The sequence below is a fragment of the Brienomyrus brachyistius genome, unplaced genomic scaffold, assembly GCF_023856365.1.
Source record: "Brienomyrus brachyistius isolate T26 unplaced genomic scaffold, BBRACH_0.4 scaffold40, whole genome shotgun sequence".
In the NCBI taxonomy this organism is placed as follows: domain Eukaryota; kingdom Metazoa; phylum Chordata; class Actinopteri; order Osteoglossiformes; family Mormyridae; genus Brienomyrus; species Brienomyrus brachyistius.
The window spans coordinates 3,213,206-3,229,640 of NW_026042315.1; the positions used below are offsets into that span (position 1 = coordinate 3,213,206).

Below are 16,435 nucleotides of genomic sequence, written 5' to 3' on the forward strand. Positions count from 1 at the left end.
CCAACAATTCAAGGTGGTCTCTCTTACAATTGTCACGCGCGCTCGTCCGATCCTCCCGAGTGCCACGCCCCCTCGTTAACCTCGTGTGGAATCTCCATGTCATTCGCTGTTTCCAGTTGTTTTCATTAGTTCTATGTATTTAACTCCGCGTCAAAATATATTTTCCCCGTCCAGTCATTTAAGTCCCTACTTCTATTGTCCTGTGTTCCTAGCTGGTTTCCAGATTCTCCATCTTCCTGCTCCTGCTTCCCCGATCCGTGACGTGACAACAATCAACAGGAACGCGCCACAGTCCACAGAACCAATCTGTTGAGGAACATCCGGCAAAATGCAATATAATACTAACGAAAACATTTCTTACAATTCTAATACAAATGTAACGCCAGAAAATGCTGAAATCTACTTTACCATGTTTTTCAAGCATTTTCCAGTGTCCTGGGCTTATTCGGTTTGTCAGTTTGCTGCAAAAAGAATTTTGGAATTGTCAGGGGCAACATAACTACAGCTTTTCATGAAACGGGATTAAAACTCTATGTGTGAATTAATGGACACAGAGAAGACCTTTTGTCACATTTGTAAATGTTTCACTGTTGTGCTACATCTGGTTGTGAGTGTTACCGAGAGCGTATGACAGTCTCTGGCCCAATTGTCGTCAGGAATGAACGAAGAAAATGATGATTAAAATATTAAAAAACAGCAAACGATACGACTTAAATATTATAGCATTTATTGTACAATATACTATACATATGATCAGGAGCGCACATAACTGCATGGTGCGCAAGTACGCATTCCTCGTACACGCGGGGCAACTCCTTGTTGTAGCAGCGCAAATGCGTATTTATTTTATGTGCATTCACGCTGTTATGACAAGAAATTACCGTGCATCTTAACATTTAGGCTAATTTGTAATTCTTTCGCGGCATGAAGGCTAAAATACACAATGATTTCTTGTCATAACAGCGCGTATGCACATAAAGTAAATACGCATTTGCGCTGCTACAAAACATTACCGCGCGTATCGCTTTAGACAGCGAATGAGTACTTTCATATCAGTTATGTGCCCCCTGCATATGATCATTTTTGCATATAAAATAAGGGGGGCGACTTACGCAGGGTTGCCAACTTGGGTCAGCTTGTTGGCATGAGATTTTCAATTCGGGACAAGCCTACACACGTATTCACATTTATATAACAGTTTCATTACCTTGTAAATAGTCTTTATGGTTTGCAAACTGCTGAAACGCTTCTGATGCAACCAGTTTTAGGTTTTAAATGGATTAATGGAGATTCTCCATAAGATTTATTGCTATGAGCGTTTGAGTCCGAAAGCCCGAGTCTCGCGCCACATACGTCAGAGTGGCAATCTGCTTACAGTCGAATCGGAGCCGAACGCGGCCGAAAGTCGCCGACGAGCTGCATAGGATCGCATTGTCTGTTATGGTACGAATGGGCGTCCGTGACAACAACTTGATTGCTTTTGAATCACATGTACTTATCTTCTCAAACTGCTTTCGAGCATCTTAACGACTGGTTGCATTTTGAAGTGTCTTGCCATCTAAAGAATGGAGAACAAAGAAATAAACATAGTTAAGATTAAAATTAAAATTACAATTAAAGTAAAAATAACAATGAATGAAGGCGTGATTAAGAAGAAGGATGACACGGACAAGCAGCCCCGATCGACACGGAGGGTGTCTGACATGCCGAAGGTAAAGCCCTGGCTTAAGAGACCTTATTAGAACACTTTAATTAGAGCATAAAATGTGTTATATCAATAATCTTTCCTTGTTTTAACAACCGGCTGTTCCAGACTGGAAGAGAAGAAAATCACCGTGGCCAGAGGGTTCGTCCGTGGAGCGGGAGGGACAGGCTACCCACGCTGGAGGAAGAAGGAGCGACGAGGAGGAGGCCCCAACTGAAGTACCTTCATCGAACCGACAGCAACGGCTCCTGCGATCTACAACCAGAGAGAGGCCAGGGGCAGCGTCAGCGACCGGCGGAACAGCAACTCCTGACAAGGATCCATGGACTTATGGGATATGGCCGGAGAAGGAGGACTGACTGCAGAGGCATTGTTCCTGATGGACTTGTGGGTTATGGGCGGGGACGGAGGGATAATAGAGATACTGTTTAAGTGTTAATGTACAAAAGAGATAGGATGAGATAAGATAAGATAGGATAAGTTAAAATAGGATAAGATAAGCTAAGTTAAAACATAATAAGATAGGTTAAGTTAACATATGATAAGATATGCTAAGTTAAAATATCATAAGATAGGCTAAGTTAAAATAGGATAAGAGCTTTACAATAAAACATATACTTACTTTTCAAACTGTGTCTTTGTCATTTCTTCATTGTTGTGTCTGTCTTTGATAATTTTGCACCGTTAATTTATATCTGACACTCTCCTAAATGTCAATAAGCAGAGACAGAGGAATGGGAGGAAGGTACGGTTAAGTTAAAGGAAATGATAAAGTATCAACATCACAGAGTTACCTTATTTTGACGCAGAAAGAGTCATTTCCGTGTTACTACCACCTATAAGTTAATGGCTGCAAATGTTTTATAGTTTTAGTCCGGTGCACTCTGTATCCATGCTAACTAGCTAGCTAACGTTAACATGACGCAGTACAGTCTTCCAGCTTGGGGATTCCCACCCCGGTCCGTGGCCAGTATTCCGCAGGGGGGTTTGCGGAGGGGTTGGTTGCAAATGCAAACGCATCCCTTCATGTTCGTGCGTTGTGTTCGGATGTGAAAATAAAAAAATCAAATTCAATGTTTATGTCATATTATACAAGATAAGACTGTAAAATAGTTTGCCCTGCATATGGATGCCATGCAGTCAGAGTATGATCAAGACAGGGTGTGAGTGTGGAAAAAAGACAAATGTAACAGTATTTGAGGGAAGAGTGAGAAGGAGGGAAATGCATGGAGAAGGAGGTTCCTCGAAGCTCCGAGATGTGTTTGGCTGTAATAAATCTGGAATATAGCTATATGACAGTTTTTGATAACACCAGCATTTGTTTTTAGGCAAAAATGGCAGGCAGATCAGAACTGGCCGGATTTGATGCTGCAGCTTTTATTGAAAAACAAAGTGCTGAAGTTTGAATGACTGTGTGTTTATTTCAGTTATTTTATACTGGACTCAAGGATTGGTTTCATAATACAAATACAGCACAGATAATGTTTACTTGAAATTACTGAAAAGTAAGTGATACCAGAATCAGAGGGTCAATAAGCTTTTAAGTAATAATGTGGATTGTGCTTGGGATAGAAGCTGCACGTTGTGTTGAAGAAAAGTATAGATTTTCATTTGACAAAATATGCTAATGAATTGTAAAAACAATATTAGTGACATTCATCTTTAGATGACATTAATTACATAACTAATAATACTTTGAGAAGAAATGTTTTGTCATTATTTTCTATTATCATTGCTTCTTACAGTAAATTATTCTTGATGCTCCCAGTCGGTGCCCATGTATGTAAAATATGTGGGTAGGATGCCGGTTAAACCCCCCGATTCACGTGCAGCATTTGATCACAGTTGACCCCATTCATGCTGGGCAGAGTCATCCCGTCTTAGCAGAGTCCTGCTGAAGCTGTGTGTGAGCTTATTCTCCAGGTCTCACTGGCTTTTGTGTGGCTCCCCACACTTCTGTCACAGTAGACAGTCCTGCCTGCCTCCAGCTTAATCAATGAAGCGGCTCTTTCCTTGCATATAATTAATGCAGCAGCTATTTACTTGCATCTATCACTCAGGCGGCTGCTTCCCTGCATGTGACCTACTACAGTGTTTTATAAGGTGTTTCCTTTGCTGTTCTCAGTCTCTGCCTCGATTCCCAAGTTTCTTTCGCAGTTTTTCCTGCCATCTCTGCCACAGCTTCAGCTGCATTGTCTGCAGTCTCTCCTGTACTGTCTGCTCTGGCTGCAGCTCTGCCTCTTTCAACCCCCCCCCTCTCCTATGGCTCCTGCTGCAGCCAAACCCCCCGCAGTTACACCCACTATTCCTACTACTGCTCCTGCCCCTAATGCCCAACTGCCCCAGCATCAGCAGCTCCTGCTGCGCCTGCTGCCCCAGCTCACTCTCTGTCTTGCTCTTCTCCTGATCTCAAACTCCCCTGCTTCCTCTCCTCTCTCCTCCATCTCTTCTTTTGTCTTTTTCACCTCCATTTCTATAGCGTCTGTTATTACCTGGAGTGATTTATTTCCGTAATAACTGCTGCCATTGTTTGTCACCATGTTCTCTACAGCTGTCAGCAGCTGTTTAATCTGAAGGCTGTTACTCCTGCACTCTGATTCATCCAGGTTTCCATCAGAGCTTGAAGGTCCTCCTGACCATTGGCCTGGTTCCTGATCAGGTGTGATGATCTTTGTTCTAACAGCCAGTTCTTCATCTCCTCCAGTGCCTGAACAGCCTGTGATTCCCCAGCTTCTCTCCTCTCTATCATCACTTGCTGTAGTTGTTCCACGAGATCTGCAGACTGAGCATTTTTATCTTTTCTGTTCCAGTGCTTAGAGTGAATGACATGGACTCGGCCTCCACACTTATCAACAAGTTCCTTCAGATCCTTGTTCTCCTTCACATATTCCTCAATGGTTTGGTTTTCTTTAAGCTCATCAGCCTGTGTGAAGAGGACACCTGTGTGTTTCAGGGCTTCCTCCCCAAACCACTTCACTATCATCTTCACTGACTCGTTCTCTTCCCCCAGGATAACATTTCCTGCGCTGCACTTTCCAGATCCTGTTTTTCCCAAAAGCACAATTCTTACTTCAGATGGTGCTTTGGGAGAGAAATACAATATCAGTTACCATGAATGTTATACATTTGTGTCAGTTTGACTGAAGACTCATAGCAATGTGCTACGATCAAGCCTGTCAGCAGGAGGCACCGTGAATGTGGTTATAATGAACATGAACATGCCTATTGCTGTGGAAATTCTCCAGTATGACTTTAGCATGTCTTGGGTGCAGCTACTTTATTCTGTCAGCAGATGGCAGTGCAGAGCCACACAAAGCATGAGCGCATGGGAAAGAGGCTGACAGTCAGAGGTACTTATTCAACTCATTTTATTACTGAACACAGATATTTCATCTGTCTGCTTAGCAAAAGGAAAACCTAATTTATATACATAGTTTGTTTACCTGCACACTAACAGAAAAGCCTAGACATGCAGCCACTCTTAGCAATTTCACGACGGATGCTTCTGTCCAGCTCAGTGGATGTCAGTCTGGCTCAGTGGTCGGCAACCGAATTGAGAAGAGCCACTTTTCGGAAAACCATTGAAGCCAAAGAATTTTATTGGAAACAAACATTTATTCTAAACAGATGAGCGTCTTTTTATACATACCAACGACAAAGTAAAACAATTTTAAATGTTTTTTGTGGACTTTTGAACAAAAATGGCATGTTTGCCCTAATTTTATGAATCATATCGTTTTCTTTTCTTTATATTAACAGGTTAAGGTGTTTCGTTACCTTGATAAAAAACCCAGCAAGATGAGGGGCTTTCCATTTTTGTAATGAACTGTATGCCAAAACAAAATGTTCACTTAAGTGTGTCAATTTTCAAGTTATTACAGTTTTTTTCAATTGCTTAGACACTAAAATTAAAACTTTCTCACAATTAACAAATCCTTATACTCAAGGAGCAAAACACCGGCCTAGATTTGCACAACTGTAAGCACATTTTCAGCTTCACACTTTTTGCAAAACATAACACACAGTGATTTGCAAAACACTAGACACACTTAACATACATTACACACAAAAATCTATCATGAAGTCACTTCCTTGCAATACCAAAGCACTGACTGTCAAATTACCGCACTGTCCAACCAATTGGTTCAACACAGTCATCAGGTTTGCAAACACTTGTTTGCTTAATGTAGACACACCAATCAGGTGTTTAAGCACTATAAAAAGGCAACAGGCAAGTTCACCTGTCTTCAACAAAAATGGACAGTGTCAGAAGAAGAGGAAGAGTACGGATGAGAGGGGGAATCCGGAGAGAACAAGGTGGAGGAAGAGGCCAAGGTAGGGGAAGAGGAAGAGGGAGAGGAAGACCTAGAGGAGGGGTAGGACATGCACAAAGAAGAAGACGACCAAATCTGTGTAACGAAATTCGTGCTACAATTGTGGACCATGTAATAAACCACGGACTAACACTGAGGGAGGCTGGACTGAGAGTACAGCCTAACCTAAGCAGGAACACAGTGGCATCAATAGTTCGGACATTTCGTCAGGAGCACAGGTGAGAAACTTATCTTCCGTCAACAGAAAATCCATAGCTTACTGCATGTACTATATCAACCGTTTTGGTATGTATTCATGTTTCATTTTACAGTAAGCTACATGTATTTTGTTTGCCCAACATAGGATTGATCGTCGAGAACACCAAGGAGGGAGGCGCCCTATATTCACACAGGAGCAAGAAAGAGAGCTCATAAACCTCGTTTTGGCCAATAAAGACAATCAGACTTCGAGAAATTCAAGCCCATATTGTCAATGATCACCAAATTCTCAATAATGTCCTACAGGTCTCTCTGTCAACAATAGGCCGTATCCTTAAAAAACATCAAGTTCTGATGAAACAATTGTATAAAGTGCCATTTGAAAGAAATTCAGACAGGGTGAAAGTCCTGCGGCATGAATATGTGGCGGTATGTTTTGTTTACTGACTGTAGTATTGTGTACTGCACACATAACCTTTTTACAGTACATGTAATTTTACTGTATAGCATACCTACAGTATATTGATAACGCAATGTGATATTTCGCTGTATTTCAGAGAGTTTTGCGAATGGATGAGGAAGAAGTCCCGCATGAGTTTATATACATTGATGAAGCTGGATTTAACCTGACAACAGTGAGAAGAAGGGGAAGAAACATCCTTGGCCACAGGGCTATTGTCAATGTACCAGGGCAACGTGGGGGTAACATTACCCTTTGTGCTGCCATCACACAGAATGGGGTCCTCCACCGCCATGCCAACTTGAGTCCTTACAACACTGACCTCATTCTTACATTTTTAGACCGATTACACAATATTATCACAGCAGCAAACCAAAGGGACCAGATGCAATACATTGTCGTCTGGGACAATGTGGCTTTCCATCGTTCCGCCCAGGTCCAAAACTGGTTTCATCTACACCCACTATTTACAGTCCACTACCTTCCACCATACTCCCCCATCGAAGAGTTCTTTTCAGCATGGCGGTGGAAGGTTTATGATCTCCGGCCCTATGTCCAGACGGCCCTCATTCCAGCTATGGAGGAAGCATGTGATCAAATTGAAGCAGCATCCATACAAGGGTGGATTCGTCACTCCAAAAGATTCTTTCCACGTTGCCTTGCAAATGAAAATATAGCCTGTGATGTTGACGAGGCCCTGTGGCCAGATCCAGCTAGGCGGAGAGATTTAGGTTTTTATTTTTTATTTTTATTCTATACTGAACTGGATATGTAATTTGTTACAGTATTATTGTAAGCTTACAGTACAATGCTATGTTTACAGTTTTTGATGATTGCTTACACACGGAAATTAAAAGTAGTACACTATTAGCAAAACTGCACACTCAACAAGCAAAACAGCAGCCCATATTTGCACAACTATAAGCACATTGTCAACCTCACACTTGTTGCAAAACTCTACACACAGTGATTTGCAAAACACTAGACACACTTAACATACATCACACACAAAAATCTATCATGAAGTCACTTCCTTGCAATACCAAAGCACTGACTGTCAAATAACCGCACCGTCCAACCAATTGGTTCAACACAGTCATCAGGTGTGCAAACACTTGTTTGTTTAATTGTAGACACACCAATCAGGTGTGTAAGCACTATAAAAAGCAGCAGGTGAGTTCATCGGTCTTCAAGCAAAATGGAAGGAGGAGGAGGAAGGGGAGGAAGAGGAATCAACAGAGGAAGAGGAAGAGATGGAGGCCATGCTGGAGGTAGAAGAAGAGGAAGACGAAGACAAGAAGGTGCTCAAAGAGGACCGGATCTGACAAATGAGATCCGCCAACACTGGTTGACCACGTTGTCAACCACGGCCTGACGCTGAGGGAGGCTGGACTGCGAGTACAGCCAAATCTAAGCCGATACACAGTGGCAAGTGTGATAAGAACATTGCGGCTGGAAAATAGGTATTGTACAAATATCACCATATCAAGAACATCTGCATGGTTTCAGTAACTGCTTTGCAGTACTGTATTCTATGCAGTATCAGCACTTCTGTTAGCTTGTCCTGTGAATACCATTGTTTACTGTTTTTTTTCTACATAGGATTGAGGGTCAGGAACGACAAGGGGGAAGGCCTCCTATGTTCACAGAACAGCAAGAGAGGGAGATAGTAAACATGGTTTTGGCCAACAATGCTATAACACTCAAACAGCTCCAAGCTAACATTGTCAATAACCATGCCAGTTTCAATGATATCCATCAGGTCTCAATATCAACACTGGCACGCATCCTAAAAAAAAAAACATATTCAATTGAAGCAAATTTATCGAGTGCCTTTTGAGCGCAATTCCGAAAGGGTGAAACAACTACGGCATGATTATGCAGAGGTATGTATTCACTTTAGCAGTGTGATCTTGCATACCGTCTCATAATCTTTTACTGTACTGTAATATGTATACTACATCGACACTGAACTACACAATTTTGCCTGACACTGTTCTTCAGGTAGTTTTACGAATGGATGGAGAGGAGATCCAGCATGAGTTCATTTACGTAGATGAGGCTGGGTTCAACCTGACGAGAACACGAAGGAGGGGAAGAAACGTCATTGGCCACAGTGCTATAGTCAATGTCCCAGGGCAACGTGGGGGAAATATAACACTCTGTGCAGCCATTACACAGAATGGGCTCCTCCACCGCCATGCCCATTTGGGCCCTTACAACACAGCACTCATACTTACATTCTTGGACCAGTTGCACAACATAACAGCAGCAAATCAAATCGATCATATGCAATACATTGTTGTCTGGGACAATGAGTCTTTCCACCACTCTGCTCTGGTTCAGAACTGGTTTCAGCAACATCCACATTTCACCGTCCTACATCTTCCACCATATGCTCCATTCCTCAACCCTATAGAAGAGTTTTTCTCAGCATGGGAGTGGAAGGTATATGATCACCATCTCCAGGCTGAGGTACCCCTCCTCCAAGCCATGGAGGAGGTCTGTGACCAGATGGAGGTAGCAGCAATACAAGGATGGATTCGTCATTCAAGACGTTTCTTCCCAAGGTGTCTAGCTAATGACAACATTGCCTGCGATGTTGATGAAATTCTCTGGCCAGATCCAGCTAGGCGAAGAGACAATGTCTAGTGTTTTTCTTTGTTACAGTAAACTGACAGTACAGTACGTAAAGTGACATGTTGTTACAGTTCTATGAATCTCCATGTCAACATTTTGGGCATGTTGAGAAATAAATGAGTTTCTTCAGTGTGCAACATTGGTCTTGTGTAGTGTTTGGTGGATTTACTTTACATTTGTACTTTGTTGATGGTAGCCTACTCTAATCATAGGGAAGTAGAAGTGCTAAAAGTGTTTTAGGTTTATCACAGCAGAGTGTAACTCGTGCAAACAGAGTATGGTAAATGTGAAACATGTGTTTCTTATGGTACAAAAGTGTGGTTTTTAAACATAAGTATATAGTTTTTACAAGAGTATTTCATTATGCAAAGGATCTGTAGTGTTTTGCTAATTGGGTGAGTGGTTGTGCTAATTGTGTGTACTGTTTTGAAAACACGGGCCCTGTTTCGAAAATCGTGCGTAAGCAATCGTCAAAAACTGTAATACCATATGGAAACTGGAAAAATGTTTTGTTACAAAGGAATGTTTCGTTCAAATGTTCAGTATTGACTGACTTGAGTACATGAAAAGAAATAAATATGTTCATCAAGGTGCAGTACTTGTCTCGTGTGTTGTGTTTGGTCAATATATTCATGTTCTTTATCAATATCTCAAAAAAGAGAAAAAAAATCAAACCAAGACTATATCATTAGAAAGGTAGAAATGTTACAAGTGTTTCAGATTGAGCACAGCAGTGTGTAATTGGTTCAAACAAAATCCGACTGTATGAACCATGTCTGCGCCATAGGGTACCAAAGTGGACTTTTGGTAAATTATTGTACAGTTTTGAATTAAGTGTTTCATTTTGCAAAAGATCTCAGATGTTCTGCTACTTGTGTGTGTAGATGTGTGAATTGTGTGTAGGGTTTTGACAAAATGAGCCTTGTTTTTAAAATCGTGCCTAAGCAATCATAAAAAACTGTAATATGATGGTTTGTGTTAACTGATTGGTATAAAAATACCATTTTTACAAAGGTTTGAAGAGTTAAGCAAGATTTATTAGCTTTTGCAAGAGACCTACAATGTTTTGCTGATTTGGTGGTTTTTTTATTTGAGTGCAGAGTTTTTGCAAAATAGCCAGTAGTTACAAAAATGTGTTTAAGCCATCAGAAAAAAACGTGTGTGCTTTGGTGCACATCCATCCATTCATTTTCCAAACCGCTTATCCTACTGGGTCGCGGGAGGTTCCGGAGCCTATCCTGGAAGCAATGGGCACGAGGCAGGGAACAACCCAGGATGTGGGGGCCAGCCCATTGCAGGGCACACTCACACACCAGTCACTCTCACACACACACCTACGGGCAATTTAGCAACTCCAATTAGCCTCAGCATGTTTTTGGACTGTGGGGGGAAACCAGAGTACCCGGAGGAAACCTCACGACGACATGGGGAGAACATGCAAACTCCACACACGTGACCCAGGCAGAGACTCAAACCCGGGTCCCAGAGGTGTGAGGCAACAGTGCTGACCACTGCACCATCATGCCGCCCCCCATAAATTCATTTTTCCATTTTTATTTTCAATATTGATGTTAACTCAGCATCTTATTTTCAATGTTGAAAAAGTCACTTTATATCAAGGTTTCGCCACCATTAATTTTTCAATATTGAAAATCTGACCAAAAATCAATTCAGTTTCAATGCTGATAATTTAACACTGACCATAATTCAATGCATTTAACTATACTTCAACGCTGAAACAATAACATGATGCTATCTGGGCTATGAATAATTATTTCAATTGATATACAGATCCCAAGCTCATATAGGTGACACACAGGTACATAATGGGCGTCTTATGTCTGAGGTAGCCAGCTACTGTGTTTGATAACCCACCATCATAATAATAGTTTCCTTGCACCAGTATAAAAGTAAACCAATTGATCCCTCTTGCAATAACCTGTGGTATGAAACTGAATAAAATGTATCGTACCAGTCTTGGGGAAAACCAGTGAGAATCCACTGTGAAACAGCACTGCGCAAATTCTCATGTGTTCCTAATGACAAGGGCAAGACTGGTAATCAAATTAGCCTCTCAGCAGGAGTGTTACTGTAAAAGCAGGGCTTACTGACACAGATAATAAAGCTTGTTAGAATGCGTAACATAATTATTTAGCTGGGCCCAGAAGAGGTGAGAGCTCCCCTAGTGGCTACAGGAGTGCATTTTCCCCAAAGCAGATATAATGGATGGTGGTCTTATTGCTTTTAGACCACAACTTGGGATAGAAGAACAAATCAAATTATTTTCCTCATTTAATATTCAGATTTTAATTGGGCTTAAATTTTAGAACACAGTGTGTTCTAGGATGGTACGTTATGGATATTAGTCTCTACCACATTCTAACGCTATAAATCCGGACCTTTTCCTATGTTTGATTTGGTGGCTGCCAGGCGTTCTGAGTAGTATAGTGACTATGGTAGCCGTGTGATTCCCTAAGGAATTTTTTGTTCTGTTCTGTGTGGCAAATACATATAATGCTGACATTTTTCCTGGAAGATTTGGGATTTTTCATCCCGTGCCTTAAGGTATTTCTCTCCAGCTCTAGGGAGTCTCCCCCGAAAACACCAGTCACTCACTAGCCTTACACTTATGCTTGCTGACTTATTCAACACCATGAAGGATTAACAGAAAAACAGAAACCTATTAAAAGGCTGCACCATATCATGATATGCAAATAAACATCCAGCATCATTGTTTCACAGGGAAGTACATTATTTATTGATAATTATAACCCTAACCCTTACTTCTCAGCTTGACAAACATAAGGTGCAGCCCGTGAGCATGTGAACTGGTTGAAATGCAAGTGTCTCACAGTCAATGCATAAGACTTGAGAGCCCTCACTTTACTTATATAGCCCACAACATGTTTATGATTCATAAATAAATCTGGCCAGCAAATCGGTCTTTCATTTTCCATAGAATAAAAAAAACGATAATGTTATCCCACTGATAATTGCAGGCGCGTTTCACCCCCGGCACTGGCTGGAGACACAGGCAAAAGGCATACAATCTTATTGAGGTACAAAAATTATTCCATCTACTCTGCACTTCTGCATAACTTCCATCATAGTGCCAGTTTTTGCCAGATCAAATCTGCAATCAGAAAATTACTGCATACATGCCTTTATATTACGGTCAAGCGGAGAGTCAGAGCAGTTTCCATAGAAACAACGTAAACAAACTTTACCGTTTGAAGCACAACAAACTCTGAGTGAAAATGGCGCAGAGGTGAGTAGCTTGTTAGCTCTCCAAAATGTCTTTGAATTCTTCAACTGATGTTGTGCTACTTTGATTATTTAGCCTTTTATACTATAATGACATAGTAAATGTCTGTAATACAATAAAAAACATTACATATTTTTTTAATATTACATATTTTTTAAAGTCATTTAAAGTGCAGTGGTTTTTATTGCTACTGTGGTTGCTAATATTTAAATAATTTGGTTAGTAAATTCATCTCAAACATGCTAGTTTAGTAGGGCTTCCCAACCTTTCGATGTCCGCGGATCGGTTTCCGTCGTAGAAAAGTGTCACGAATCGGTAAGACGGCGGTATAATTTGGGGGTTCTCACGCCGAGCGGCGGGAGATTGAAGGTGTATGCGGACATGCGGGGCTAATGGCGTATTTCCGTACATCAATACGGGCAGCTTTCTTTCCAAAACGGCGCGATCCCCTAATAAACGGGTCGGCTGGCTCCTCTACCCCCGGTTGTCTGCCGCCCGGTGCAATACTCCGCGCGGACGGTACCGGAACCCCGACCGGAAGTTGGGACCCCCTACTGTACAGGGTGGTAGGTAAATTGTTAAAAAAAATTGGGGCATTACTTTCGGAGTAGGCTAGATGCTTCTAAGTTTATCATTACATCTCTTTACATTGTTACACAGGATTAACACTTTCAAATATTCTTAGCTTGGTTAGTGTTAACTCAGTTCTTGGTAGTATTCATCTGGGTATTCATTTGATGTGGAGCACAGTTGTTTTGTATTTGATTCTAGTTATAATTTGGTGACATTACTGTTTAATATGATATTGCACTTACAGTATCGTGCATTTTACAGTAGATTTTTTTTGCAATCTTGCTCGCTGTTTCTTTTATTCTTTCTTTTTTATATATGTGAACCCTGTAATTATTTATTATAATAATTGTAACAATTGTATTTTCTGTATGGTTGAAGAATTTCCAGCTCTTTATTTATTTTATTATCTCTCTTAAGTGCTGGTTAATCTCTCATTTATTCCCCAGAGAGCGAATTGAGAGAGCTGATCGATGGACCAACACCCAACACTGGGAAGCCTGGAACCTGTGGGATGAAGTGATCAACTGGGGAGAAGGTGTGGAGGAGTTCTCACCAGTGACACTCCCCACTGTCCAGGCTGGGGGGGTTAAGGGGGGATTGGGGGGGTCTACCGATTTGGGTAAGGGAGGGGTTAGTAAGGGAGGGGAGAGTGTGGAAAACGATGGACTGCTAGCCAGCACTAGTATTTCATCTCAAAGTCTTCAGAGTAATTACGGCCTTTCATCTGAAGACTGGGAAATTTATAAAACTTGCTACCTTAACAAAAAAAAGAAAGTCAGGAAGGACCGGACAAGCCGGGGGGAAGGTGAGGTAAGGGGGCAGAGTAGTGAGGAATATGTGGAGGTACCAGAGTGGGGAACATTTGAGGGGAAGGCCTCCAGGGTTGTGATGGAGGGGACAGAGGCTGGTATTAGTATGATGGATATGCTAAATGGAGGTGAGGAGAATGGATGTGAGGTGGGAGTGAATGTGGAGGAGGTTAAGGGAGGAGGAGGGAGAAGTACAGGGAATGCTGTGGAATATGTGGTGTCACAAGTAGGCAGAACTTGGCTAGAACCCATCCAGGAGGAAGACCTTGAGGAAGATGAAGAAACAGATGAGGAGCTTCAGGAAGCAGAAGACACTGATGCTGCCACAGTGGACAGTTGGCAGTGCATGGCGGCATATGTAGCCAGAATATGGCTGCAGACTTTACAGGAAGATGGACCTGAGGAAAATGAAGAAGCTGATGTGGTATTCCAGCAGGCAGAAGATGCTGATGCTACCACACTGGTCAGGTTTCAGTGTATGGTGGCATCTGAAGACAGATCACAGCTACTGACTATACCAGAAGAAGGACCTGAGGAAGAGGACGAGACTGAAGTGATGAAGACAGATAAAACAAAAGAAGATGCCGATGCTGCCGAGAAGATCTACAGTGAAGAAGAAGTATCATTCCATGTGAATGCCGAAGATCTTTCTGAAGATGATACTGAGAAGAGCCACAAGAAGAAGAAGATGAAGTGATGCTTCTTCTGCTGTCCCCTGCCCTTCAGAAGAAGTAGCAAGAGGCAGTAATTATAAGGTTGTGAATTCAGGTTTACAAATGACTTAAAGCAGTAATATAACTGCATTATTGACACCTTCACAATGCACTGTAATGCATCCATAAATATATTATAGACATGGGTATAAATATTGAAGAAAAAAAAGCATAACACATTATAGCCATGTTTATTATGGATTAATGGCCGATATAATGTATTATGAAGATATTTATTGTGTATATATAGATCAGAGCATTCATAATGCATTATCAAGATAGCTATAATGTGTTATGCCTTTGTATAAGTATTTACAGCCGTGTTTTTAATACTTTTATAAATGATTCATAAGGCATTAATTGGGTATTTATTTATTAGTTATATGACTGCTTTAAGTAAAGTTAAGTAAAGTGTTTATTTTCTTTTTCTTAGAATACCCGTGTTAGAGCCCTGCATTGGGACGGGGATCCCGCGGGACCCAACGGAAAGTGATACTGTTTAAGTGTTAATGTAGCTATAAGATACGATAGGATAAGATATGCTGAGTTAAAATATAAGATAGGCTAAGACGAAATATATTAATATAAGCTAAGTTGAAATATAATAAGATAAGATAGGCTAAGTTAAAATATAATAAGATAGGTTAAGTTAAGATATGACAAGATAGGCTAAGATAAAATATGATAGGCTAAGTTAACATATGATAAGGTAGGCTATGTTAAGATAAGAGATTTGCAATAAAACATATTTACTTTTCAAACTGTGTCTTTGTCATCTTTTCAGTGTTGTGTCTGTCTTTGTTTGATAATTTCGAATCGTTAATTTATATCTGAGACTCTCCTAAATGTCAATAAGCAGAGACGGAGGAATGGGAGGAAGGTACGGTTAAGTATAAATGATAAAGTATTAAAATCACAGTGCTACCTTATTTTGACGCAGAGAAAGTAATTTCAGTGTTACTACCACATATGAGTTAATGGCTGCAAATGTTGGTGTTACAAGTGCTGGTAAATAACGCGGCGTAAGTTTAACTCCGGTGTGTTTCTGAAAAACGCACCGCCTTCTGCCTGCTGTCATTCGGCGAACGTGTAGGAGGCTATTCTGGTAACAGGTAAAGTTGTCATTCACGCGCATTACCTGTTAGTAAGTGTTTTACTATATCACACACTTTACGTCCTTTATAGTTGTAGTCCGGAGCACTCTGTATCCATGCTAACTAGCTAGCTAATGTTAACATGACGCAGTACAGTCTTCCAGCTTGGGGATTCCCACCCCTGTCCGCGGCCAGTATTCCGAAGGGGGGTTTGCGGAGGTGTTGGTTGCAAATGCAAACGATCCCTTCATGTTCATGTGTTGTGTTCTAATGTGTAAATAAAAGATAACTATCAAATTCAATGTTTATGTCCTATTATACTAGATAAGACTAAAATAGTTTGCCCTGCATATGGATGCCATGCAGTTAGAGTATGATCAAGACAGGGTGTGAGTGTGGAAAAAAGACAAATGTAACAGTATTTGAGGGAGGAGTGTGAAGGAGGGAAATGTAGGGAGAAGGAGGTTCCTCGGAGCTCCGAGATGTGTTTGGCTGTAATAAATCTGGAATATAGCTATATGACATAGTTTTTGATAAAACCAGCATTTATTTTTTAGGTTTGTCGAGCTCCGTCAAAACAATTAGAACGAGTCCATTATGTAACTGGAACCCCTCTCACATGTAAACACAGTGACACGCTACAG

At 41.1% G+C, this 16,435-nt stretch overlaps 1 long non-coding RNA gene across 1 annotated transcript; it reads right to left on the reverse strand.

The window, feature by feature from the left end:
* LOC125722626 (uncharacterized) lies at positions 1-2,135 on the reverse strand. Its single transcript, XR_007386491.1, has 3 exons — positions 1,835-2,135; positions 409-1,558; positions 1-306 (listed from the first exon to the last, which is right to left on the reverse strand). It is a non-coding gene; the product is annotated as an uncharacterized LOC125722626 (long non-coding RNA).
* Between the last annotated feature and the right edge of the window lie 14,300 nt (positions 2,136-16,435).